This window comes from Schistocerca serialis, chromosome 4 (assembly GCF_023864345.2).
Source record: "Schistocerca serialis cubense isolate TAMUIC-IGC-003099 chromosome 4, iqSchSeri2.2, whole genome shotgun sequence".
NCBI lineage: Eukaryota > Metazoa > Arthropoda > Insecta > Orthoptera > Acrididae > Schistocerca > Schistocerca serialis.
Genome location: NC_064641.1, coordinates 355,998,927 through 356,021,713, shown reverse-complemented (window position 1 = coordinate 356,021,713; position 22,787 = coordinate 355,998,927). Strand labels below are relative to the sequence as shown.

The following is a 22,787-nucleotide window of genomic DNA, read 5'->3' as shown; positions in this document are numbered from 1 at the left end:
AGCGAGCTGAGTTTTCTTAGATCACTGTTTGGGGAGTCTGTGTTGATTTTCGTTCTCCAAAAACACCGTAATTCGTGAGGAAAGAAACATGTCCTATAATTCTGTAACAATTGACGCCAACGATGAAGGGCTATAGTTATGACACTTATGACCCGTTCCACTGCTCCCGACCTTAACCATCTGTAACGATACAGTTATGGAAGGCAATAACGTACAATTAGGTCACTCACTTGCGGAACTGTAACGATACAGTTATGCAAGGCAATAACATACAATTAGGTCACTCACTTGCGGAACATAGAAGCACAGGATAATTTTTATTTGTGAGTTTGTTAATTCAGATTCATAACTCGATCTGGGACAGTTCAAATTAAGGCCTCCTGTTCCGTAAACGTAATCAGTAACGCCATCTATTAGGAGCGTAAGAAACTGTTTGCAGCCGACCGTTGTGGCCGCGCGGTTCTAGGCGCTTCAGTCTGGAACCGCGCTGCTGCTACGGTCTCTGTCGGCCGCGGTGGCCGAGGCAGTTCTAGGCGCTTCAGTCCGCAACCGCGCGACTGCTACGGTCGCTGGTTCGAATCCTGCCTCGGGCATGGATGTTTGTGATGTCCTTAGGTTAGTTAGGTTTAAGTAGTTCTGAGTTCTATGGGACCGATGACCTCAGATGTTAAGTCCCATAGCGTTCAGAGCCATTTTTTGAACTGTTTGCATAAATATTGTCATTTCTGTCTGAGCACTTTAGTATTTGAGGATAATATTGTCTACGTAATCAATTATTTCAGCAGTTAAACTATACTGAAAAGTAGAATATGTTTTAAAAGTAAGTAAAACATTTATTGTACTGGTGATAAAGCTGCACTAGTCAGGCAAAGAATATCTTTATTGAAACATCCTGGCAGATTAAAACTGTGCGCCGGACCGAGAATCGAATTCGGGACCTTTGCCTTTCGCGGGCAAGTGCTCTACCAACTGAGCTATCCAAGCTTGGGTAGCTCAGTTGGTAGAGTACTTGGCCACGAAAGGCAAAGGACCCGAGTTCGTGTCTCGGTCCGGCGCACGGTTTTAATCTGCCAGGAAGTTTCATATCAGTGCACACTCCGCTGCAGAGTGAAAATCTCATTCTGTAAATATCTTTATTGTAACAACTCTGAGTGTGTGGCAGTCAGTTCATTGTCGCAATGTCGTGTGCTCCGCATCATACTGTGAGTATTCTGTGATGACAGATGAAATACGAATGGAAAGATATTTATAACCTGGCTTTATATAGAGATACAACAAGAAGAGATGTGCCAGTGTGCAATAATTAACGTAACACGGCTGTAAAATAAACAAGGAAGGATGTGGAAATTAGTGATCTGCCACTAAACAGCGACGTCACTGCAGCGATCCAGCTAAATGATATTTACTTGTAAAGTGCAGTTTCTCACTAACGTTTTGCGTCCACATTCTCAAAATAAAGAAATAATAATATTGTAAATAATTGATTTCTTTATCAACTATTTTTACAGCCCTTCATTACAATTTACTTTTGAACTCTAGTATTGGGTCGGTGCGCGTTTTTCCATAAGTTACACAGCGAATACGCATAACAGATACTTTAGTCATCAATAATATAATTTCCTTCACAGCTTACAACAGTCTACCAACGCTACGATAACTTTTCGATTCCGCGACTCTAGAAATCTACTGTTTTTCAGGCGAACAACTCTTCCACCCAAATTCTGAGCGTATTTTCATCTTGAAAGGAGGACCATCGAAGGTTGTTCGAAAGAGAGCAGAAAAGGCGAAATTCTGAGGGCGCAAAATCAAATGAAAAGGTGGGTGAAGAATGACTTCCCAATGGAACTCCAATATAGTGTTTCTTGTCAATCTAGCAGAATGCGGGCGGGCATTATCGGGGAGTAGCATCGCTTCATGCAGTCTTCTTAATCGTTGTCCTTGGAACGCGTCTGCAAGATATCTCAGTTGTTGACAATATAGCTCGGGGAAGCAATTCGTAATACACCACACCGTCGCTGTTCCACCAGATGCACAGCATTATCTTTTATGAATGCGCACACGTCTTTGTGCAGGAAATTGTTGCTTTGTTTGGGGTCAACCATTCCTTTATTTTTCTTACGTTAGAATTAAGACGCCATTTCTCGTCACCAGTAAGGATACGGGACAGGAATGGTCGATGTTGTTCACGAGCCAACTAGAGACGAGCAAGTAGAGTTGCACATATGGCCACCCGCTGATTTTCTTGTGGTTTTGGTTTAGAGTATGCGGTACTTAAGGTCAACGGCCTCACCACAGCGGTGACACCGTTTCTCGTCGGATCATCGAAGTTAAGCGCTGTCAGGTTTGGCTAGCATTTGGATGGGGGACCGTCTAGGTCTGCAAAGTGCTATTGGCATGTGGTATGAACTCCGCCCTCGTGAGGCCAATTGAGGAGCTAACTGACTGCCAAGTATCAGCACCGGACACGAAAACTGACAACGGGCGGAAGAGAGATGTACTGCACTTCCGTGTCCGGATCAATGGGACGCCTATCGGCTGAGGATGACACAGCGGTCGGTCGGTACGTTTGGGCATCCGAGGGCTGTTCTGGCACAAAGTTTCTGCGGTACCCACTGTTGTGACCATAGAAAATTTTAATTTTTATTCTTGCTTTTGTGACCATAATAAGAGTCTACGCTCCATAGGCAAACAGCCAGCCGACATTAACGAATAGTCCACCAGGACGTAGGGACAAGATAAGCTGCAGAGGCTGCCAAGTATGGCTTGTTGATCAAATAACTTAGTATTTGACTTCCTACCAGAGGAAGCAGCATGAATCAAACTTGCGCAATGGAAGACGCAAAGACCAGGGCGATAATACAAGAGAGAGTGTCAGTCACGTGCGGAAAAGACTCGTGTGGAACCAAATTAAGGTGTGTGCAGCTAGAAACGAAAGTGTCGTGTGGAACCAAAGGCATTCTTGTGCAATCCGACCAATTAGAAACGAGAGTGTTGTGTGGAACCATAGGCATCCTTGTGGAATCCGATCACTTAGAAATGAAAGGGTCATGTGAAACAAATTAACTCGTGCGCACCCAAATACATGAGAAACGAAATAAAAGGCCAGGCAGCGGAATAGCTAGAAGCAGAGATTCAGATGCAGATTCAGAGCCAGAGCCGGCAGTTTGGAGATTCCGCAGGGAGACGCCAGCGGGGCCGAGTAAGCCCATAGCAGCCGATACAGCTGATAAAGACCTCAACTATGAGAAGACGGTGATAAATTCTGGTGGACACTCAGGAACTACAGGTCAAGTAGGATTTTTAGAGTTTCATTGGAATAGTGTTGAACAGAGGCCGTCAGTCTTTGTCTCAATTCAGTGCTAACCAAGAACAAGTGATTGCTTTGTACTTGTTTCTTATATGTACCAGCAATTAGCTTTGAAGTAGCAAGTCCAAATAAATAGACTGAATGTTACTAAAGGGTTTATGGTCCAACACCTGACATAAGTATATGTGAGAATAAACTTGATAGGAAGTAACCAACCTTTTCTGCCTATTGCAATTCTGTAACCTATTTTCAGGAAACTTATTTGCTTCAAACCAAGGAGATTCTCTCCCTCATATCTCCGATATAAACCCATTGTCGTTAACGTCCCGATTGCGCTACGCAGTTCGCACTTACTTCATTCTGGTATAGCAAGGCTGTTCTGGGACGCGACACCACACACTCCCTGTTTTTGCCTTCCCCACTGCATGCAAGTGTCGCACGATGGTGCAATGATCACAGTTCATCACGTTTTGCAGTTCTCGAGCACAGTGACGTAGATTAATAAGTTTAAACTATCTTCATCAAACAGAGAAATTTCTGAACTTGGAGAGTCATTAATGTCAAAACGATCCTTCTTATGTGACATTATCTCTGAAGTTGGCGCAAATGTTTCTGGCTGCCTCCACTGCTGTTACTCCCCTCTATTGAACCTAAACACAAGAATATCTCCGAAATCTCGATTTGGTACTGAATTTCCTAGCGTCCAGAGCTCCATTTACCATCTCCAAATGAGAAAATGACAACATGCAATGTCAATAGTGTGAATGATTATTGCAGCTCCTTACTAGATTATTACGTAGTTCAGTGACGTATTGTAACACATCGTTAGCTACTCCAAGTCAACCTTCCTTTGTTTCATTCTGATTACTGGCCGCCAGAACATGTATACAAAAATAGGGTAATATTATGGCGCGAACAGATATTTAGATGTTCGCCTTTGTGTTGTGCAGTCAGATGCCTTCACGCTCATATTTTCAATGATTTAGAAAAATCCCGACGGCGGCGATACCCACCCACTCCCCCTCCGCGCACCTGGTAGTGCAGCCGTGACGCTGGTCTGTGGGCCTACAGTGCGGGCAGACCGACAGCCACAGCGCCTGAGTCAGCGTCGGCGCATCTGGCCCGGAATGCTGCCTCGCTTCCCGCGCCGCGCCGCGCCGGACAAAGGTGACGCACCACGGCCAAGATCCACCACTGGCTAGCCCGTAGCCGCACTGGCTCTGCCGCCTCCATCTGAGTGTGCGCGCTGTGCTGTGCTGTCTCACCTCGTGCCAAGTCGTTAAACCACAACTCCGTGCGGTTCAGGGAAATGGTGTATGTCAGACAGGTGCTCTACAAGCTCTTTACCTAGCCGCATCTTTATTCTGCATACATCCACTAAGCTGGGATGAAATCTGATTCAAGACACACAGACCTACACTTCGAGAGTAGCTGCAATGTGCATAGTCTTACGTAGAGTTCACGTAAACTCGGTTCCTATTGCTAGAGCGTTTTCGTCGGACAATAATCCTATTGAACATCGTGACATGTTTTTCGTGAACGTACGATTAACTATTTTCGAAGATCGATAACAAGTACCTGATCAACTATTTCTAACGTAAATTTACATGGAACTGAAGTCGGATCTGATGGAAGATCAAATACACTTCCGACAACAGGACACGATTCCTTCAGATTTTCACTTATTTTGAATTCGAACATTTATATGGTAACGAAAAGTTACCGAAACACACTGAACAAGCCGGCCGGAGTGGCCGAGCGGTTCTAGGTGCTACAGTCTGGAACCGCCCGACATCTACGGTCGCAGGTTCGAATCCTCCCTCTGGCATGGATGTATGTGATATCCCTAGGTAAGTTAGGTTTAAGTAGTTCTAAGGGGACTGATGACCTCAGAAGTTAAGTCCCATACTGTTCAGACCCACTTGAACCATATTTGAACACACTGAACAGCGAAAGAAACTGGCACAACTACATAGTAACCTGTAGGGCCTCAGCGAGCACGCAGAAGTGCCCCAACACGCCGTGGCATGGACTCGACTAGTGTCTGAAATAGTGCTGGAGAGAATTGACACAATGAATCCTGCAGAGCTGTACATAAATCCGTAAGAGTACGAGGGGGTGGAGATCTCTTCTGAACAGCACGTTTCAACGCATCTCAGATATGCTCAATAATGTTCATGTCTGGGGAGTTTGGTAGCCAGCGGAAGTGTTTAAACTCAGAAGAGCGTTCCTGGAATCCCTCTGTAGTAATTCTGGATGTGTGGGTGTCACTTTGTCCTGCTGGAATTGCCCAAGTCCGTCGGAATGCAGAATGGATATGAATGGATGCAAGTGATCAGATAGGGTGCTTACGTACGTGTCACCTGTCAGAGAAGTATCTAGACATATCAAGGGTACCCTATCACTCCAACAGCCTCCATCGGCTTGAACAGTCCCCTGCTGACACGCAGGGTCCATGGATTCATGAGGCTGTATCCATACCAGCACACATCCATCCGCTAGATAAAATTTGAAACGAGATTCGTCCGACCAGGCAAGATGTTTCCACTCATCAACAGTCCAATGTCGGTGTTGACAGACCCAGGCTAGGCGTAATGCTTTGTGTTGTGCAGTCATCAAGGGTAGACGAGTGGGCCTTCTGCTCCCTAAGCCCAGATAGTTGATGTTTCGTTGAATGGCTCGCACGTTGATACTTGTTGATGGCCCAGCACTGAAATCTGCAGCAGTTTGCGGAAGGGTTACACTCCCGTTTCGCTGGGCGATTCTGTTCAGTCGTCATTGGTCCCGTCCTTGCAGGATCTTTTTCCGGCTGCAGCGATGTCGGAGATTTGGTGTTTTACCGGATTCCTGATATTCACGGTACACTCGTGAAATGGTCGTACGTGAGAATCGCCACTTCATCGCTACCTCGGAGATGCTGTGTCCAATTCGCTACTGTAACGCCACATTCAAACTCACATAATTCTTGATAACCTGTCATTGTAGCAGCAGTAACCGACCTAGCAACCGTGATAGACACTTGTCTGTCTTATACAGCCGTTGCCGACCGCAACGCCGTATTTTGCCTGTTCATATATCTCTGTATTTGAATACGCATGTCTATACCAGTTTCTTTAGTGCTTCAGAGTCTATAAATTAGTATTTTTATGTCTTACCTAGACTTCTTTAAAATTATATTCATTAACCTTCAGTTTACACCCCACAGAAGTTCGTATTTTAAAAAAATGGAGGTATCTACATAAAATTAGAGTTAAAATATTTGTTTGTTTAGATGGACATGCGAGTTGTAGACAGAAAGTATAAGGGGAGACCAAAAAGTTTCCTTTCGAAGGTGTTACATTCCGGAATCGGTATTCCAATCAGGTAGAATTGCCTTGAGCATTGAGCTTATCACCCCGCCAACCCACTAGGTTGAAGACAGCCGTTTGGTAAAACACCGTTTGCTGTGGTGTGAAAGAGTCCTAACTGCCGGCTGCACATGTTCGTCAGACAAGAATCATCGACCCGTCATGGCCTTTTTAAGGGAGCGAAGGGGTATGCGTGGGAAGAGATAAGGACTATAGCGCGGGTGCTCCAATGTCTCCCACCTGAGATTTCGTAACTTCTGCGTTGCGACGGTGGTGATATGGGGAAGTGTGCATTATCATGAAGCAGCACCACTCCACAGCGCTGTATACTGCACTACGCGAACATGCTGGAACTTTGGCACGCTCCGTCAACTTATTTATAGCCTACGGTCTCGAGAAAGTATGGGGGAGAAATTTATCTTTCTAAACATTTCGCGCATCAGCTGTTTCATATGATTTAATGAAGTAGAAATCAAAGGAGCTGTCCACTTATCAAAAGTTAAAACATTTTCTCTTCCACAGACCACGTAGCGTTCAATACGTTCTGATGAATCGAAAGCCTTCCAACGTAGCCCTCAGCAAATATTCCTGCATCGCTCCTAGCGGTACGAACGAGACAGCTTTCACGACCAAGCTTTTACTCATCAATTACACACCATGCTACTGAATGCTAGGAGCTTCCTCGCGTGGTTTGACGCCAACATAATTGGTGAGAATTCGGCTCCTCTCAATGGGAAGGTGGTTGGATGATCGAAACGTATCATATGGAACTAATGAACGTAACATGAAGCGATTAGGCGTATTCTACTCTAGTTCGAGGTTAATGTGCGAGTGTCTTTGTATCTGAAGATACGCTGATCAGCCAGAACATTATGACCACCAGCCTAATAGCCGAGATGTCCACCTTTGATACGAATAACAGCGGAAAGACGTCGAGGCGTGGAAGCAATGAGGCCTTGATAGGTCGTTGGAGGGAGTTAGCACCACACCTGCATACGCAAGTCACCTAATTCCCACAAATTCCGGAAAGTGGGGCGATGAGCTCTGACGCCACTTTCAGTCACACCCCAGATGTGTTCGATCGGTTGCAGATCTGGCGAGTTAGGGAGCCAGCACATCAACTGCAACTCGCCACTGTGTTCCTCGAACCACTGCTTCACACTCCTGGCCTTGTGACATGGCGCATTTTCTTGTTGAAAAATGCTACTGCCGTCGGAAACATGATCGTCATGAAAGGGCGTACGTGGTTTGCAACCAGTGTACAATATTCCTTCGCCGTCATGGTGCCTTGCACGAGCTTCACTGGAGCCATGGAAGCCCACGTGAATGTTCCCCAGAGCGTAATGGAGCCGCCACTCGACACCGTCCTGGTCCCGCGGTACAAGTGTCAAGGAGCTGTTCCTGTGGAAGACAACAGATTCCCGTCCTCGCAAGGGCATAATGAAGGAGTTACCGGGATTCATCAGACCATGCAACGCTCTGCCACTGCGCCAACGTAAAGGGCCGATGGTCACGTGCCCAGTTCAGTCGTACAGTAGTTGCCGATGTCATGACGTTAACATTGGCACATGCAATGCATGGGACCGCCTGCGGAGGCCCATCCTTAGAAGTATTCGGTGCACTGTGTGTTCAGGCACACTTGTACTCTCTCCAGCTTTAACCTCTGACGCTATTCCGCCACAGTTGGTTGGTTGGTTGGTTTGGGGAAGGAGACCAGACAGCGAGGTCATCGGTCTCATCGGATTAGGGAAGGACGGGGAAGGAAGTCGGCCGTGCCCTTTGAAAGGAACCATCCCGGCATTTGCCTGGAGCGATTTAGGGAAATCACGGAAAACCTAAATCAGGATGGCCGGACGCGGGATTGAACCGTCGTCCTCCCGAATGCGAGTCCGCCACAGTTCGCTGCCTGTGTTTTTTTACCAGTCTGCCCAGCCTACGACGGCCGAAATCTGTAATGAGGTTTGGCCGTCCAACCACACAATGTCTGGACGTGGAAATTTGGAAATTTGTGGTAAGATCCTATGGGACCAAAGTGGCTTACACACTACTTAATCCAAGTTAAACCAACTTACGCTGAGGACAACACACACCCATACTCGAAGGACGACTCGGACCTCAGATGGGGGGACCCGCGCGAACCGTGGCAAGGCCCCTGAGACCATGCGGCTGGACGTGATTTCACCTTGGTTTCGTCACGTGCTGAAGCCACTCACCTCAGCACTCGTGGAATACTCGACAAATCATTGTTTCCGAAATGCTCCTCTCCGGGCCATCACAATCAGCCCTCGGTCAAACTGAGGTAGCCGCTCGCCTTTCCCATTCTACACACGGACGGCACTCTCACTGATACTACATGCACCGTGCGTGTGTGTGACTAGCAGTCATTCCTCGCCAGGTGACGCTGCTATCGCCTGGACAGTTTTATATCGATAGTAGGTCGTTGATCATAATGTTCTGCATGATCAGTGTATACTCGCAGATGGATCACCTTTCCAGAAGTAGTAAATGTCAGTGGGGCGGAGGTGAGTGCTCCACATGTTTCTCAATGAACAGGTAAAACACTTCCTGCGAGCATACAGAGCCGGAACTCGAGACAACAGTGTCTGAAGCCTAGACATAAAAAATTCCGCTGATTTCTGGCGAAAATTTAAGCAAATCACACATCAAAATCAGGAACTGGAGTCACCACTTGTTATAGACGGAATGATAACCACGTGCGAACAAACAAAAGCAAACGCATTCATGAGCAGTAAAAGGAATCTACACACAACCCGAAGACGACAAATTCAATAAGGAAAAGGAACAGGAAATAGAAACAGAGACAAAGAAAACACTAGAGGAAACACGACCTACGACGAGGACCAAACATCACTCATCAACGAAATTTCGAATATCGAGGTACAGACAGTCATATCAAACGGAAAAATCACGGCCCCAGAAGCAGATGGGATTACACGACAACATCTCAGACTAATATCCCCACAAATCATCATTCCACCCCTTCAAAAACTCTTCTACGCCGCCCTTAAACTCCAAAAAACACCAAAACAGTGGAAAGATGCTCAAATAGTAATGATACCAAAACCGAACAAACCCAAACAGGACCCAAATTCTTACCGCCCCATAACCCTACTACCAGTAATAGGAAAGACACTGGAAGCCATCATCACCAAAATGATCCAAAAATTCATAGACAAACGGAACATCCTACCCGATGAGCAAGCGGGTTTCAGAAAAACAGGAGTACAATCGACCCCATATTCAGACTGAGCAACTGTACAGAAGCGATAAATAACGGAAATGTAGGAGCGGCGTTACTGCTCGATATAGAAAGAGCATTTGATAAGGTCTGGCACTTGGGGCTACTAAACAAGCTAATATAATACCAATTTCCGATAGAGGTAGTGAAACTAATAAAAACATGGTATCAGATACATACATAAAAGTAAGAGTTGGAGACAAAACATCGGAGAAATTCAGACCGCAAGCAGGTGTACCGCAAGGAGCGATCATATCACCACTGCTCTACGACATCTACACCTCCGACATCCCTAAACCAAACGGCCTGAACGAGGAATTGGCACTATGATACGGCGTTCTGGTGCTACGCACCAACGACAGAACTGCTTTCAAGTAAAACTAGTAGATACATCAAGGCCCTGGAAGAATGGATGACAACGTGGAAGATACGCCCGAACCCGACCAAATCGCAAACACTTCTAATACAGCATAGAAACCTCGTACAAAACAAACAGTAAAACCCTGACGATGTACAAATATCACTCTGGGGAGAAAACGTAGTACCAAAGAAAAATGCTAAATACCTGGGACTCGACTTGGACTATTTGCTAAACTGGGAGAAGAACACCACACAAAAAATAGGCGTAGCAAGTGCAAAACTCGCAAAAATAAAAATTCTCCAACACAGAAACGGGGGAGCCGCAACTCCGATAGTCCTACACATCTACAAAATTTTTTTGTAAGACCAATTCTGGAATATGCAGCTACAGCATGGAGTGTAATAGAATAAAATCGACAGATAGAAGAATGCTTGGAACAATAGCCAAGATACCATACGAACGGACATCGACACTACACACAACACTCGAAACCGACTCCATGGAAGAAAGGATAATAAAACAGCTGGCTTCATACGGCGACAACAGATTAAGAACAAATGAAAACATCAAAAAACTGATCTTGACAATACCATTTCAGCTGAACCCACCAAAATATAAATACCCTTATCCACCGGAAATAACAGCAATAGCAATAGAAAAAATCTGCTCCAAAAACCACATTGAACTAAAACAAATCACAAGAGGTAAACGACTGCCTCAACACCTAAATTAAAAATATAAAGAAGTAAAGTTAAACAGGAACAACACCCGACCCTAGCTGAGGTTTTAGGGGGTTTCCCTCAGCTGTAAGGCGAATGCCAGGGACGTGTATTTCCCCGATCCAAGAAATATATATAAAGTGGAAAAATAGGCCTAGATACTAAGATATTTCATACCCAACCAATCAAATAAAGGAAGTCAAAACAGCATAACGTAAGATTAAGCTAAGGCTCCAAAGGACATTAAGTCCTCCATGAGCCCGCCTACACCCATCTGGAGTAGAAATCAAAGTTTAAAAAAAAAAAAAAAGTTTCGTGTGGCTCAGTGCAACAAACACGTGATTGGTTTCTTTTACAGCTTATCGCCTACCATCGGAAAGATGAAATGTGGGAGAAGTATAAAACACAGAGTGATAAAATTGGAATGTACTTTTACTACGTTTGGTGTATATGGGGATTGTATAGGTGAAATTAAAAACAACCAACTGAAGCAAAACACTATTAGATAAATGAGACGAGTTTATGCTGACGTGGTTTAGGAGGAAGCGTATTAGTCTTACGCTACGCGTAGACGAAACTGTCAGTTAAAGCTCGTTTCAGTAAATAAAAAGAGAGATAAAACCTATTAAAATAAAAGTGGAACAAAAAATGATAAGGCTGAAATTTTTAGCGCTTCGCATCCTCAATGAGCAACCTTTTCAGGTGGATGGGATAAACGGAAATAGAAACAAAAGTGACGAGACGCACAGAATGTAACGGTGTACGACGTGTGGCAGTCAGAGCAGCAAGAGAAAAATTGTTACTGACAACGTGAATCCGTTAAAATTTGTTGCGCTGTCTCTCTATGCAGCAAGGAAGAAAAAACAAAACCTTATTTACACGCACATAAAGTGCATAGAGTGCCGTTGACGGCAGACTAATGGACGTAAGCCGCATTTATTTTGCGTCACAGTTTTTTTTCCTTGCATATCTGATTCCCACTTACTGGCGCATCTTATAATACAGCAAATAACGTGATCTGCTGATTGCCTTGCTGTTGGTTCTGTTGCTGTACATAACACCACGTAATACCTTACGCGTACGTCTACCAAATCTGTTCCACGTTAGGCTCTTGACCGTACGATATATTTAACAGGCTAATTCACAATAATTTTAATCGCTGACTCACTTTCACAGTTCTTTTCGGCGGAATTTGTCTATATTTTGGCTGTTGTCGTTTAATATCGGTACATGATCGTTTGACATGTCTTCTCTCCTTACCAACTTTGTTTCTTCTACACTCCGGTTTGCAAAGAATAATACGTCATACGTTTCAGTACTCTTACTGAATCCTATCGCGTATTTAATATCACTAAGGCGTATTTAGTCTTCAGCATGGTGGTCGCATACTAACGTTTTATGCATCAATGACGACACACATGATTTGTAACTCTAAGATTCCATCACTCCTGCGATACGGAGGCGTTTACCGAGTGTTGCTTGTTATATTATTTGTACAGCCAATAGTTTCGCTTTCTGTAGATGATAAGCTAGCAGTTGTGGCAAACTGATCACATGGAGAGGGCCGCTACTACTCTACCGGAAATAAATACACAGTACGGAGGTGGATCGAAAAGTTCTCAGTTCGTTCTAGAAGCGATACTGTTGTTATATACTGCTTTATCAGAAATTAATCTGTAACACATTTCACGTCTCATATCAACATGAAAGCGTTAATAACTTCATACCTAATTACTTTGGAAAAATAATAAAAACAAGACATTGGTTACAGAAAAGTTATAATTACAGTTTCTCGTCCCAGTGCAATTTTCAGATGCACAGAATAACTGTGACAAGTAAATGTAATAATGAAACAAAGGTTGCAGAAAGTTGGAAAATGTAATTTCTGGATCGCCGTATAATTTGACTTCCTTCGGTGCTTTTACATCCAAGTCTGAGCATGTCAACAGATGGTCTGGATCCATAACTTCGGTTTCGGAAATAGCACATTCGTTTTTAGGAGGTAATCCTACACTGCTTAGACGTTTGAATAGGCAGTCATGTCCCTTTGTCAGTGGAAAGTAGGCTACTGCTTGTTTCCTCGGTATACTCCTGAACAGTTGCCACTACTTTTTTGAGTAATCAGTCTTCTGACTGGTTTGATGTGGACCCCGCCAAGAATTCCTCTTCAGCGCCACATTCTTTATCTCAGAGCAGCACTTGCAACCTACGTCCTCAATTGTTTGTTGGATGTATTCCAGTACCTGTCTTCCTCTACAATTTTACCCACTACAGATCCTTTTGGTACTGTGAAGCTATCCCCTCACGTCTTAACAGCTGATATCACATGCCCCCTTCTTCTTGTCAGTATTTTCTTATGTCCCTTCCTTCACCAATTCTGAGCAGGACCTCCTTATTCCCTGACTCCTTGTATGTTTTCTCATATTGTAGCTTTAAGTTATTTGTTATATATAATGTTATATGGGATCCGAATTTGTCAGGAGAATAAGTTTATTGAGTGTGTCAAGTGGAATCGTTTCTTTTTTCTAAGCTTGTGTGCGTATTCCTTTTTTGGGCAAAAAGAACAGCAGGGTCCGTCGATTCCTACATGTGAAGGTATCCACTGAAAAGTTATTTCTTTATTTCTGTACACGATATACATTATGGCTTGTCTTACTTCAGTTTCGATTGTTGTTTCTGTGGAGTGTTTTGCTGAGATAGCTAGACTGGTCTAGAATCAAACAGTACTACAGCTTTTGTAAATAAACTGACTCTGTCTTTAATGTTCCAAACTGCGAGTTGGATTACATGGAGGTACCTTCGGATAAAAGTTCGTGACGTGTTTCACGACACAGGAGTACTGAGTGAATAATTTACAGTGCATACCGCGTCCAGTTGCGTCATTAATCTCTGATTCGTCTGCATATACTCTAAACCATATTCGTTCTGGGTATTTTTTATTTACCTACTTTACTGCAGTAGTTTTCTACTAATCTTCCGGCTGTTTAACTTAGTGTCGATGTCCGCTTACACGCACTAGGTGGTCCTCACTACTGAGCAGCTCTAGTTAGTATTACGCTATTAGACTCAAGTAATCGCAGCAACTTCAGTTAAAACTTCCTGGGTGAGAGAGAGCGGGAGACATCTTTGGAGAAAAATCGGCAACTGCCTCTCAGCCCTCAAGTTTTAACTGAGGAAAACAGAGGCTGTGGAACCTATATTACTAACGATTTACCTTCCTTTTACCGGATATAGTACACGTACATGTACTGCGCAATTTCACCCAGAGCGTCAAGAATAATGAGATGTCTAAGGGAAACGGCTATCTGCCACATTCACGTTGGGGTATTGGACGGTAAGTATGGGAGATGAGAAAGCAAGTTGCAAGTGACGTGCAATCCCAGAAACTTGTCACTAATCGAAAGACTGTGACGACTCTCCTCCTGTTGCGCACGGATTACGTCACAGGAACGCATTTGTGGCTCTCGCCTGCGACACAGCCTGCAGCTCCCGCCTCCGCCGGCCACAAAGGAAGTCACTTGCGAGGGACCGCAGCACGGGCCCAACTGTTCAATTGGCAAGTCCTTCCTGGGATTCTGAGATGGATTCAATCAGTTTCGGAGGAGAGGAACTGGCTTCTCACGAGTATGATTCCAGCAGTGGTCGTGCGCAGCCATTCGCAACGCCCTCTGTCTGCGGTCAAGGGCCTCGTCAAGGGACATTGCTTCTGCTAGGGTGGCCGTCACACCACACTCTGTAAGAGCGCTACAGCAAGGCAAGACAAGGCAAGGCAAGGCAAGGCAAGTCCGATACCTGTAACAGGATTCTTTAGAACCTATAACAGGATTGCTCACGCATTAAGACGGTGAACGATTATGTTTTATCAGAAAAATAAGAAAACTTCCGTCTTTTGGAACTGAAATTTTTGAGTACCATGCATGTTTCGCGTATTCATGTTACGCATCTTCAGTAGTCTATGATGTATATAAAATTAGTTACTTGTTAAAAGAATGTTAAGTAAAATCACAACCATATAACTGTAAATATAAATAGGCAGATATGAGCACAGTGTCAAAGAATCCCTTCAAATCTCGTATCAAAATACGTGTAATTAAATAATTTTACGTGTATTAACCTTTGAAGACGTCTAACGTGAATAGTCGAAACATGTCTGGCATTCAAGAATAAATTTCAGTTGCAAAAGACGAATGGTTGCTTATCCTTATGATAAAACACAATGATAGACTTAGTATGAAACCTCAAGTTCCTAGAACGTCTGCCATATAATTTTTGGGTCTTGTAGTGTGAAAGTATGTAACCGAACAGCACTAGTAATATCAGCAGTACAATAAACTTTCGATCTCTTATTCCTTTTGCTATTTCGTACCAAATAAGAGGGGAAAAAAGGAATACTTCATTCTTTCCGGAACTTCTTCCGCAGTAGTACTCAACCGTTATATTTAAACGTTTGCGATGCATGCTAAACGTTCACTGCGTCTCCTTCTGTAAGACGCCTCGCAGTCACTTTGAATCTGGCAGCAATATTCTACACTCAAATCGCCTTTTTCGTTCAGCAAACCTATGAAAGAAGTCATGTTGTGCACTATTCCACATTAGCTGAAGACCTACCCGTACAAATGTTGAGTAATCCAGTGCATGGTAGGAGCTACCTGTACCAATGCGTTGCTAGTACGGGCTCGCGGGAACGTAACCGACATACTATCTGATGACATATAAAAATTATTGGTACACTACTTGAGTCACTTTTATTTTTAACGTCACTGCGCGTTTCGATGGACATACCGTCAACATTAAGTGGATTAAGATCCTTTTACATAGTTAAATTTGCTTATGGCATACGCACGTGTTTTGTATTTGTCATAAATGGCTGTGCAGTGGTGGACAAATATTAACGTTGTTTACAGTACTGAAAAGGTTTATACTCTTTTCTATATATATGCGGAAGCATATGTGCTGTATGCTGCCATAGCGAACCCCACGTGTTTGTCCACTACGCACTTTTGAGTATTACAATATTTTGCATAATTTTCAGTTCAGAGATGTTCAGTCCACAGATGTTAGCTGTTACAAAGATAGTAAACATTTGACAAAAACTGCTTCACAGATATGGATGTATATTGATGTTATGAGTAATAGTACAGTGATGCGAAAACCATTGTAATTTAAAGAATGAAATTGTGACGGAGATTTGTAGAATTAATAATTCATAACATTAATTATGCTAGCCATAACGCAATGACGAAGAACACCTAGCTTAGACGAGGAAAGGAAAACTAAGAGCAACTGTTATAATTCTTATAAGCTTGTCGTCGTCCTTAGATGGCCGACGAATTAAATACAATAATTAAGATAATAATAATAATAATAGTAATTAACTACAGAAAGTTAAGTGTGCACATTCGTCCAACTGGAAGGGATTAATATCTCCATTCTTCTCACAGAAAACTTCCACATCATTCAGCTTTAGCTGAAACAGAATGTATGGAACTACGTATAAAAGTGTAGGGAAGATGCTCAGAAAATTTAAACTGCATCTAGTACTAAACGACACATGCTCCTCGCAAAATTCTATTAAATTTACTAGGGAACCAATATTGCAGAATACTCTAAAACTATTCTCTTTCCTCAACAGCAATGAGAAAAAAGTAAGACATTAGGATGTGTACGGAGCCATAATTGTTCTACTCTCGATTCATACGTTAATATGGAAAGGAGAGACTGATGAACTATGTACACTAGGAAGAACACAGAAGCTCCCACAGTATAAAAAGTATCTCGATTCAGATAAGATGGCCTCGTTGTGTTCTTTCCTTCTCTTTTCTCACTCCTCTAGCGCTCGTTTTCCTATTTCTTTCTTTTATGTAAACTAGAGATTCATTACTGTACTGTAGCACAACTAACATACAGTTCTCCGTTATTAAGTCGCTTTAAAAACGGAAATAAAACAGCTGCACGATATCAGTGTTGCTGTATACATGTACCGACAAAGCACGTAACGTATTTGCTTATGCATCAGTGCTACAGACAAATAAGAGAAAACTGCAGTGTGCAAAATTTAATGCATATAATATGAGACCTCCTGCGCAGTGTTCGCAAAAAATAGCACTCGACTAACACGAAATAAATGCTCGGTAGCTGCTGATACGAGTACAGACGATCAAAGAAGAAAAGAGACTTACGTTCTTATATTTAAAACTGTTTTCTGAAGCTCCTCTCGCTGTCATGGAAAGAAGTTTATGTGCAGTGGATTTTTGGCTTCTTACACAATACGGTCTTTTTGCTTTCCAGAAATACAAAACGCGCTGGCAGAACCCAGGACTACAGTTTCTGATAAATATACGGCTATCGGGACGAGTACATATTTAATTGTCCCCGGATTTGAAATATTTTGACACTTTCCTCTCTTTTTATAGTACAGCGAACAAAAGGGCCCTTAGAATTTGTCTCTGAGAAGATACTAGTACTGCACTGTTTTATGTCACGTTGACCTTCAAAGAAAGGTTGGGGGGAGGGATAGTGAACATATTTTGTATCTCTGCTACTACCTATCCCCTTCCTGTTCATCAAGGCATGTCCTCTAATGACCTCTTTGTCGACGGGAAGCTCAGTTCTGATCTCCTTCTTCCAGTTATTTGGAACAAGGAAGTAAAGAACACTTGGGTTTAACGCCCAATTGACGAACGGGTCATAACAGACCGAACACAATCTCACGCTGTAGAAGACTGAGGAAGGGAAACAACCGAATGCTTTTCTAAGGAAGCATTCTGCGACATAGCTTAACGGAGTTAGCGAAACCGGTGAAAGCCTAAATCTGGTTGCTCAAAGAGATTTCGAATTCCCCACCACCTGACTGTAAATCTAGTGCTTTACTGAATACCGTGATATGAGACAGTTATGGCTGTATCAGTCTTTCCTCATAATCTTTTTCCAAGCTGCGTAGTACCGGTACTATTTATTTTATCTTATGTCTTGACTCGAGCCGCTTTTACCTTGGTTTGCCGCCAAATCTTTCTTGCAGTACCACATTTAAAAATCTCATTTTCAACTACACGTTGCCTTCAAGTCCTCTTCTTTCGACAGTCTTCCAGTTTTCAGGCTTCCCTTCTTTGTTCAGCACTGGCTTGCCATCTGACCTCTTCTCTGCCGTAAAGTTGATAGTAATCAATAATTTTCCCACTTACCCCTTTCAATAAACCTGCCGGTAGATATTAGATTGTCTGTATTTTTGAAAGCAGTTCTTCTTCGTATTGTCCGTCTCTTGATTCTAAGGACAAACACTGAACTATTAACATCGATGACGTTCATGAGTCGAACGGATATTTCCCCAAACAAATACCATGTCGTGGCTTCCAAAATCTACAATGAGAATGTCTCCTAATTCTTAGTTTCTGTCTGAGAGATTAATTCTTTGTACTGGGCCAGACATCAGACCTGTTGTCTTGCCGTGGAGACAGAAAAGTTACTGAGACTCAGATCTTCACAAAGACTGATTCTCTCAGAAAGTTTCGTATTACTGGACAATCGGCTGCAGAGCGAGAAATTCAGTCTGAAAGGCTCACTTTGCTTACAACATTATTTATTGCTGAGTGACACAAACAGCCACATACACTTATTAAACGTTTTATTTTAGTGTCATAATCGGTTTCGGTCTACCATACCAATCTTCAGACGGGTAATATTTTTCGTTACACAGATGTTTTCATCATACTGCCTAACAATATTTGAATATTTAGTGTCATTTTATCAGTTGTTTCATCAGTAAAAATACGCAAATTTTTGGTATATGATGGAAAATAGTTGTGTTCATTTACAAACGTATGTAAGTGAAAACAAATATTTTGCACCAGATATAAAAAATGCAAGCACTTTAACAGAGCGAGGTGGCGCCGTGGTTAGCATACTGGACTCGCATTCGGGAGGACGACAGTCCAAACCCGCGTCCGCCCGTCCTGATTTAGGTTATCCGTGATTTCCCTAAACCGCTTGTGGCAAATGCTGGGATGGTTCCTTTAAGAGGGCACCACTTACTTCGTTCCCTAATCCGATGGGGTCTATGACCTCGTTGTTTGGTACCCTCCCCACAAATCAGCCAACCACCAGGCAAGCACTTTAGCATATTTTTTATTAATGAAACATCTGATAAAGTGGCACTAATTACTCACATATTCTTGTGCAATGTGGAACGGAAAACGTGCTGTTGATCAAAACATCCGTGTAACGAAAAATATTAGCCATCTGAAGATGGGCACGGTAGCTGGTTAAGGCACTAAAATAAATCATTTAAAAGGTGTATGTGGCTGCTTGCGTCACTCACCAACTACAATTAACAGCCGTTGAGTTCACAAGATCCAACATGGGTAAGATAACAATATTTGTGTCATTTATCCTACGTGATGCTCCAAGTTTCGACACGGAAGCTGAACTGAGTTATGGCTGTAGATTCTACTACACACTGCACATTCATTCATTCGGTATGGGAGACGAAATTAGAAAAAAAAAGTGGATGTGTCGTATCTGAAGTTATGATGGTGACTGTATACCATCTCCTTCTGAGATAGTAATCAATTACTATCGCGATGCGGAAAAAGGACGAGCCGGCCGGTGTGGTCGTGCGGTTCTAGGCGCTTCAGTCTGGAACCGCGTGACCGCTACGGTCGCAGGTTCGAATCCTGCCTCGGGCATGGATGTGTGTGATGTCCTTAGGTTAGTTAGGTTTAAGTAGTTCTAAGTTCTAGGGGACTGATGACAACAGATGTTAAGTCCCGTAGTGCTCAGAGCCTTTTTTTTTTTTTTGGAAAAAGGACGGTTTCACGACAAAATATCAGTTGCTTCCTCCTGTAGACAAGGGACGAAATTTTCGAAAGCTTCAAATTTAACGCGGTACGTACACCGTTATAAGATGGTACTGTGGCATTTCTAGAGCTTCAGTTACATTCTGCAGCTAGCAGTGCCGTAGTAAGAACAGCCTTCTTGCCCCTTGTATTAGAGCTGCGTTAACGCCGATTCACACCGACGTCGAAGGAACGGAACCGAAGGCAACGTCGCCGTTATACGGAAATGCTTACGCTGTAGATGCAACGTCTACACGGCGTCGCTTTGTTTTTCACAAGACCGAAATGTGAAATCCAGGTCGTGAACAGTAATCCGTGGTACAAAAGATCGAAATGGAGTACCCGAATTAATAAAGTGGCAATGTTAGATTTTATTAACTGCCAAGTTCTTGACAAAAGTTATATGGTATATTTTCCTCGCTTCTGGGTAGTTAAGGAATAGGAAAAGTGGCGTACAAACATTTTAAAACATCGTCACTTATTTGGCCAAGAAAATAGATACATACGAATATGTTTTAGAAGAAATACGACAGAGCCTTTTTCTAACGTCAAAAATATTCTTCTCCTCGAATAGACACGGCTTTCTCACTGTAAAAAAGTTTTTAATGGAAGTTTTATTTATTTATTAGCTCTTATGTCCCTGTCCACACAGCCATCTACATGTTGTTGTGATCAACAGTCCGAAGATTGGTATGTTGGTTGATATGAGGGGAGGGGACCAAACAGCGAGGTCATCGGTCCCATAGGATTACGGAAGGAAGGGGAAGGAAGTCGGCCATCCCGGCATTTGCCTGAAGCCATCTGATGCTCCCTTGATGTTACAAAATGTGTGCTTTTAGTGAAGTTGTGCCACAAGTTTATTTTCTCGCCAATTCAATTCAGTACCTCTTTCATTACTTACGCAATCTATCCATCTAATCTTCAGTATTCTTCTGTAGCCCCACATTTCAAAAGCTTCTCTTTTTGTCTAAACTGTTTATCGTCTACGTTTCACTTGCACACAAGAGTGCACTCCAGAGAAATGCCTTCAGCCTATATTTTGACGTTAAAAAATTTCTTTTCTTCAGGAACGCTTTTCTTGCCCTTGTCAGTCTACATTTTACATCCTCTCTAGTTCGATCATCGTCAGTTGTTTTACAGCCCACGCATCTACTACTTTTGGTGTCTCATTTCCTACTCCAATTCCCTCTACAACACCTGATTTAATCCGACTGCATTCCATAACCGTTTTCTTGCTTTTGTTGATATTCGTCCTTTATCCTCCTTTCAAGACGGTGCCCATTCCGTTCAACGGCTCTTTCAAGACCTTTGCTGTATCTGACAGAACTGCAATTTCATCGGAAAGTCTGAAAGTTTTTATTTCTTCACTGCGAAATTTACGAAATTCTCCTTTGGTTTCCCTTTCTGCTTGCTCAATGTACAGATTAAATAACATCGGGAATAACCTGTAACTCCATCTCACTTCCTTCTCAACCACTGCTTCCCTCGCCTTTCAATGTCCTTCCTGTCCTATAACTACAGTTTCGTTTCTGCCCAAAGTTGTAAATAGCCTTTCGTTCAGTCTATTTCACCCAAGCAACGTTCAGAATTTCAAAGACTGTTTCCCAGCCAACATTGTCAAAAGCTTTCTTTAAGTGTACAAATGATATAAATGTTGGTTTGTCTTTCCTTAACCTATCTTCTAAGAGAAGTCGAAGGGTCGGAATTCTCTTGCGCGCTACTACGTTTCTCCGCAATCCAGACTGATCTTCCCTCGGGGTTGGCTTGTACCAGATTCCCATTCTTCTGTAATCAATTCGTTAGAGTATTATATAACCACGACTTATTAAACTGACAGTTCGGTAGTACGCACCCCTGTCAGCACTTGCTTTCTTTAGAATTTGAGTTGTTACATTCTTTTTTAAGTCTACGTCTACATCACCTTTAGTAGTCATTTCTTACAATTTATTTGGAAATTTTTAGCTGATTTACGTAAATCAGATTAATGAAAGTTGCTGTGTCTAATTAAGTTATGCACAGTGTAGCCTTTTCCTGTGTCCAGGCAACGTAAAAGCTAAACCATATTTGGATTTCATTTCGGAATAAAAACAATCTTGTTTGCGAAATTATCTAAGTCAATGACACGTTTCACCCTTTTGAGGCATCATCGGTTTGTGTAAAACTAGTTGGATTTGAAACCTATCCGTCATAACACAATATAAAATGGAAAATGAGCGTAACAGTAAGTGATACATTTTTTATGTGGCTTTGTGACGTATGGGTTTCATATCAAGTTACTTAAACACAATCTGACTATACCCCAAAAGGGTGAAACGCTTCACTGTTATTAGATAATTTCGTAAGAGAAACTTTTTTTTTAATAATTCGAAATTGGTTGCTGTAGCACCCTGCCACAACCACTCCGTCTACAGGCCACAAGGGGCCCATCGGAACCATCCGACCGCCGTGTCACCCTCAGAGTAGGATGCGGATAGGAGGGGCGTGTGGTCAGCACACCTCTCTCCCGGTCGTTATGATAGTATTCTTGACCGAAGCCGCTACTAGTCGGTCGAGTAGCTCCTCAATTGGCATCACGAGGCTTGAGTGCACCCCGAAAAATGGCAACAGCGCATGGCGGCCAGGATGGTCACCCATCCAAGTGCCGACCACGCCCAACAGCGCTTAACTTCGGTGATCTCACGGGAACCGGTGTATCCGCTGCGGCACGGCCGTTGCACCCTGCCACAAGGGAGTAGAAAAAGTTTCGATTTGGCCTCGCGGGCACAGACGTCAACGCGAAACTTTCTTCCCGAGAATCCTTGATGACCTGCCGTTGGTGGCCTGCACGAATGTTGGCATAGGAAACGGACTGTGGAATGTTTTGACGTTCCGTGACGTCCAGACAGTATCGACCGTTACGCTAGACGTTCCGCGGAATTTGCAACGCCGAGCCGTTCGGGCGGCGGCGCGTTAAGCACCCAGCA

At 43.2% G+C, this 22,787-nt stretch overlaps 1 pseudogene; it reads right to left on the bottom strand.

The window, feature by feature from the left end:
• Positions 1–22,422: 22,422 nt before the first annotated feature.
• LOC126475954 (5S ribosomal RNA) lies at positions 22,423–22,540 on the bottom strand (annotated as a pseudogene).
• Between the last annotated feature and the right edge of the window lie 247 nt (positions 22,541–22,787).